The following is a 5,665-nucleotide window of genomic DNA, read 5'->3' as shown; positions in this document are numbered from 1 at the left end:
CCGGTTTGAAGCTCCCCGTGTTACGCTTGCCGGGGACTTGGGAGGGAACAGTGCAGTTCGCGCGAGGGGCGATCATGCCACCTGCACGGGGCGGACGCTGGAAAAAGGCCGCGAATCAAGCAGGATGCTCGATCGGTGTGGAAGAATTCGCGAACGCCTCCAAGAAAGCGACTTTGGAAAAACCGTGTGGAGCCCATGCAGGCATGCTGGGCTACTTCAATGATGCAGGGATTGATCAAGATCCCGCTAGTTTAAAAGAACAACCAAGATCCAAGTCAGAAAGACTATGCAGGGTCCGGCCAGATGTACTGCCTACTCTGCTACTTTTTTTTGCACGAGAAACTTACAATCTATTCATCTTCAATCGTAATAGTACAAAGAACACTAAAGGTAATAAAAAAATTAAATGATAAGTGGCACACGTGTTTTCCATCATTGTGAGTTCATGATAATGTGAGACAAAGTGGCAGAGTTTTGACTCCAAGCTTCCTTCCGTGAGCGAGATCGAGAGTTTCCTTCCCTGAGCGAGAGCGAGAGCTTCCTTCCCTGAGCGCCCCCTCCCCCCTCCCCTCCCCCGCCGGCCACTACTCCAGTGTCGGCGTCCACCCCCCTCTCCGATGGCCTCACAGGTCTCCCTCGGCTTCCTCCTCCTTGTCGGAGTCGCTTTCTCCCCCTCCTAGGCCGGCTCTCCGTTCCATCGTCGTCATACCCGAGGTGCTCGACACAGCCTTCGGCCCAATCGTCCAGGGCAGTGCCGGCAGGAGCTCCCGCCCCCCGCCTCCAGGGTCGGCTGCGTCAGAGTGGCGAACCCAAGACCTCCCGCCGCCCTCGCAGCCCAACCTTGCCTCCCCCTGCCTACATCGCGACATCGACTCTCACCCACCCTCCCTACCTCGTGGTCGCCGCGGACCTACATCCCGGCCGCCCTCCATGGATGCTGCTACAACTGCGGAGACGACTAACACATCTTGAGCGACTGCACAAATGATACTCTGTGTGTTCGTTGCGGTGGCACGGGGGCTTATTAGTCATGATTGCATGCTGCGGAGGAGTTCTTCGTCGGTGAATGGGCAGGAGCGCATGTCGGTGGCACCCTGCTGATGTAAGGTAGAAACCCTAGGGCCGATCTTTCACGAAATGAAGGGGATCCCACGAAGAACACGAAGGGAAACACGAGGGAAATCACAAGAGGAACACTCAAGAACAAGTCCAATCACACATCCACTAGACAATCAAACATACAAGATCCACAAGGTACATGAACAACAAAAGGAAAGATACCAGGTAAAGTCATATCCATGAGGAGGTCTTGATGATATCCTAGAAGGATTTTCCCGTGAGGGGTCTTGATGATATCTCGCAGGATCTTCTCACATGGAGGCCTTGAACTCCATGGGAGTGGTAGTCTCTCTCTCTTTCTCAAGAGTAGAGGTAGGTAGGAGCAAAGCTCACATACAAATGAGCTATCATATTTGCTATCCTAGAAAGGAGAAGGGGAAGTCCTATTTATAGTCTAAGTGGGCGAAGGGGTACATGGGCCTCGGCCCAACACGCTGTGCACAGACAGACTTCGGTTGTCCAACAGTTACCGGACGAATGGTCGCTAGCGGGGGTCCGGTCGTCCGGTAGATGTCGGACGTCCAGCGTTTCGGCTCGTATCAGGCGGCGTCGGACTTCCGGTCGAGGTCGGACGTCCGGTGCGTCGGTCGTCCGATGGCCTTCGTTCTTTTGACATTTTCATACTGGACTAGTTGTCTCGGTCGTCTGGAGGGGCTCGGTCGTCCAGGCGCTGGGGGTGTCGGACGTCCGGTCCTTGTTGGGCATCTGGTCGCTGGAGCGTGCGCTGGCTGGGACTTCTGTCTGGGTAGAAGGTGTGTCGGACGTCCGATGGACGCCGGTCATCTCGGCGCTGTAGAGTGTCGGACGTTCGGTGGCACGTCAGTCGGACAAGCATCTAAATGTGAGGTAGTGATGCAAATATGCCCTGTTCAAGAATTCATCCGATTAACCAGTTAACTTGCCGATTAATCCCTACTCGTAGGGTCGCCGAGTAGCTGATAAACTGATAAATCGTCCGATTAATTGATTAAATGACCGATTAACTTGCCGATTAGCCTATTAATCCCCTACTCGCCAGCCAACCGAGCAGTTACCAGTTAACGATTTCCTCAACAATGCAAATATGTGTGACAAGAGAATAAGCATCTACCTCAAGCTCATAGCAAGCATTCACAATTTGCTCAATGAAAGGTATATGGTAGGCATAAGAATCATTCACAAGACCAAAGAAGATGATATGTCTAAACACATGTGTCAAGTGCAAGACAATCCAAGCATAACAAGCATAGGGTGTAGTGAAGATAGTGTGACGCTCAACACAATAGAAAGATCAATTGTTCATCATGTGTGAGGCAATCAAGTCAATCATGTGACAAGCAATGGGACATGGCATATGTGAAGAAATGATATTGCCGCAACCAACCATATGACAGTAGCAAGTAATCCAAGAATTGGACGCAACACACAAGGTATATATGTCATGAGGCATGAAAATGTGAAAATGGAAAGTCGAAGTAAGATCTCTAACATGTGTGCAGTCAAGTAGTCCAAGATGACCAATTGGTCTCATGGTGCAAGCAACACAAGTAGTATGATCCGGGATATCCATGTTCAAGGAAGAAGTCACCTTGAAGGCGTGTCCTTGTGCATCCTTTAGAATGTCGAAGCGCAAGCAAATGCGGTGTATAAGCGAGTCGTGGTAGAATATATGAGGCTCGCTCTTGAGAGCTCGAATGGTCAGCTCACGTGAAGTGGAAGTCAACACGAAGTCCAAGTATCCTACACACGCACAAAACAAAGCAAAGTACGTATGCTCATGGTAGATGAACACATCATCCATCGTGATGGTTCTCTTCTCTTGCACATAACCATTAGTAGCAAAAGTGCATGAAGAATATAGAGAAGACAAATTGGTTCATCGTGAAGCCGATCAATTGGTTCATACTTTTTAACACGCTTCAGATTTTTCAACTCTCACGCAATACATGAGCGCAAGCCATGAATATAGCACTACGGGTGGAATAGAGTATAATGATAGGGGTAAATATAGAGAAGACAAAAAAGTAGAAAGTCTCACATCGATGCGGCTAATCAATGAGCTATGGAGATGCCCATCAATTGATATCAACATGAGGAGTAGGGATTGCCATGCAACGAATGCACCAAGCGCTATAAGTGTATGAAAGCTCAATATGAAAACTAAGTGGGTGTGCATCTAATCCTATAATGAAAAATTCCCACTAGTATATGAAAGTGACAACATAGGAGACTCTCCATATGAAAAACATGGTGCTAATTTGAAGCACAAGTGTGGTAAAGGATACTAACAATGCCCCTTCTCTCTTTGTTTATTTTTTTTCTATTTTTTCTTTTTTTCTTTTTTCTTTTTTTCTTTATATATATATATATATATATATATATATATATATATATATTTCTCTCATTGTCCGGAGTCTCATCTCGACTTGTGGGGGAATCATAGTCTCCATCATCCTTTCCTCACTGGGTCACTGCTCTAAAAATGAATAATGATGACCATCACACTTCTATTTACTTATAACTCAAAAGAAATAAAAACTACAACTCGATACCTATGACAAAATATGACTCTATATGGATGCCTCTGGCAATGTACCAGGATGTGCAATGATCTAACGTAACATGTATGAAAAATGATGAACGGTGGCTGAGCCACAACTACTATGTCAGCTATATGATCATGCAAAGCAATATGACAATGAATGCTCAAGTCATCAAATGGAAGCGGTGGAAGTTGCATGGCAATATATCTCGGAATGGCCATGGAAAAGCCATAATAGGTAGGTATGGTGGTTGTTTTGAGGAAGATACAATAAGGCTTATGTGTGATAGAACGTATCATATCACGGGGTTTGGATGCACCTGCGAAGTTTGCACCGACTCTCGAGGTGAGAAAGGGCAATGCACGGTACCGTAGAGGCTAGCAAATTGCGAAAGGTAAGACTGTGTATAATCCATGGACTCACATTAGTCATAAAGAACTCATATACTTATTGCAAAAGTTTATTAGCCCTTGAATCAAAGTACTACTACGCATGCCCCTAGGGGGATAGATTGGTAGGAAAAGACCATCGCTCGTCCCCGACCGCCACTCATAAGGAGGACAATCAATAATAAATCATGCTCCAACTTCATAGCATAACGAGAGACTATACGTGCATGCTTCGGGAATCACAAACCTCAACACCAATATTCCTACTAAACACAACCATTCACTAGTACCTCCCACATATTACCATCTCTATATCGCAAAACTATTGCAAGGAATCAAACATATCATATTTAGTGATCCATAAGTTTTATGTAGGATTTTATGACTAACCATGCAATTGACCAATTCCTTTTGACTCTCTAAATAGATATAATTGAAGCATGACAGTCTAATTCTTTCTAAAAAAGACCATGCTCTTACAAATATAAGTGAAGCAAAAGAGCATTCTTCAAACAACGGTTTTCTATGTGAAGAGAAACATGCAATCCAAACTTTGAATGATTTAAGTGAAGCACATGAAGCATTCTATAAAGACACACTCAAAAGATATAAGTGAAGTGCGATGAGCATTTTATAAATAAACCATGGACTATCTCATACCAGCATGGTTCATAAAAGAAAAGTGAAAATTAAAAGTAGAAGATGCTCCAAGATTTGCACATGTCATGCGAACGAAATGAAACCGAAAACATACTAATACTTGTTGAAGAAAGATGGGATGCCTTCCGGGGCATCCCCAAGCTTAGACGCTTGAGTCTCCTTGAATATTTACTTGGGGTGCCTTGGGGATCCCCAAGCTTGAGCTCTTGGCTCTCCTCCTTCTCCTCATATCGAGACCTCCTCGATCTTTGTTCACTTCATCCACACAAAACTCAACAGAAAACTCGGTAAGATCCATTAGTATAATAAAGCAAATCACTACTCTAAGTACTGTTGCAAACCAATTCATATTTTGTTTCTGCATTGTAGCTACTATAATATAACTTTTTCATGGCTTAATCCACTAATAGAATCAATAGTTTCATCAAAACAAGCAAAACAATGCATCAAATATAGAATCTGTCTTAAACGGGATAGTCTGTAGTAATCTGAACATTCACCATACCTCTGGTACTCCAAAAATTAGTACAAATAAACAATCTGAATAGAAACACAGTGCAAAAAGTTTCAGAACCATTTGACGTTCCGGTAAAAAAAAGTAAAATCACGTACTACAGCCAAAGTTTCTGTTTTGCACCGCACAAACCAACAAGCAATGTAAACATCCTGAAGGCAAACCTTGGCATATTATTTGTATAATACAATGGAATTGTACAAGGGGATAATTATTTTTGTTGGAAATTTTCTGTAATAAAGATTCACAAAGTTTTCATGAGCATGAACAAAGTTCAAGGAGCTCCCCCACTTCAACAATGCTTGTCTCTTTCACTTTCACTTTCCCTTTTGAAAAGTTTTGTGTTCCCCTCTATATTTTTTTGTTTATAGACTTTATAAAAGCACTCAACATAAATAAATGGCTCTCTAAAACTTCCAGGTTGTCTCCCTGGCAGCGCTTTCTTTAAAGCCATTAAGCTA

Source organism: Triticum aestivum, chromosome 1A (assembly GCF_018294505.1).
Source record: "Triticum aestivum cultivar Chinese Spring chromosome 1A, IWGSC CS RefSeq v2.1, whole genome shotgun sequence".
Taxonomy (NCBI): Eukaryota; Viridiplantae; Streptophyta; class Magnoliopsida; order Poales; family Poaceae; genus Triticum; species Triticum aestivum.
This window is presented reverse-complemented; position numbering follows the sequence as displayed.